Source organism: Aplysia californica, unplaced genomic scaffold (genome assembly GCF_000002075.1).
Source record: "Aplysia californica isolate F4 #8 unplaced genomic scaffold, AplCal3.0 scaffold00342, whole genome shotgun sequence".
NCBI classification, from domain to species: Eukaryota; Metazoa; Mollusca; class Gastropoda; order Aplysiida; family Aplysiidae; genus Aplysia; species Aplysia californica.
In genome coordinates, this window is record NW_004797612.1 from 490,354 (window position 1) to 491,264 (window position 911).

Consider the following 911-nt stretch of genomic DNA (forward strand, 5'->3'; position numbering starts at 1 on the left):
GGCAGACACATGACCACCCCCAAAGTTCTCGTGAAGTTAAGGGATCGGTAAAAGTTAGTTTGGACCCCCCATTCTTTGAAGAATCTTTCGAGCATGACGTCACGGTGACCCACATGTGACTCCATGGAGAGTGGAGACCCAAGATGTGCGTACCGGGTCAAGTAAGTTCCGAATTGGGAGTCCAAGTTTATTTTTACGGAGATATTCCTGTCGTCACATCACACACACTACACTACACGACACACACACACACACACTCACATACATACACACACACACACATACACACACACACAAACACACACACTCACACACACACTCACATATACACACACAAACACACAAAAACACACACACACACGCCTAGCACTCTCCCACTGTCCACATTATAAATACATATCGTACTCTCGTACAAGAAACACATGCATTGTTAAATTATCGGCTAAAATGAACGTTTAAAAGTACATTAGTAATAGTAATTGTATAATTTTATATCACTCATCCACGTTTTTTTTTGTCTTCTAAAATCTTTGGTTACAAATTCAGCTGAGGGAAACATTTGAATGCATTATGAAAATTTTCATATATACATATAAAAATATATTTAGCCCATCAAGTAAAGCAAAAGAACGTCGAAATGAACCGCCAGCAATACAACATGGCAAGCGAGCTGGGTTGGGGGCAGGAGGTTGGGGGAGGGGATGGGAGAGGGGATTGGGGGGAAGAAAAGGGTGAGGAGGGCAAGTGGAAAGTAGGGAGTAGTGGGATGGCCCGAGATTTAAGGGGAGATTTATTTTGGAGGATGGATTCTGGGTGCAGAAATCACGAAGTATAAAACGAAAGCAAAAATACACGGGGTGGGTGTGCAATGTAATGATTATCAGTGTGTGTGTGTGTGTGTGTGTGTGTAT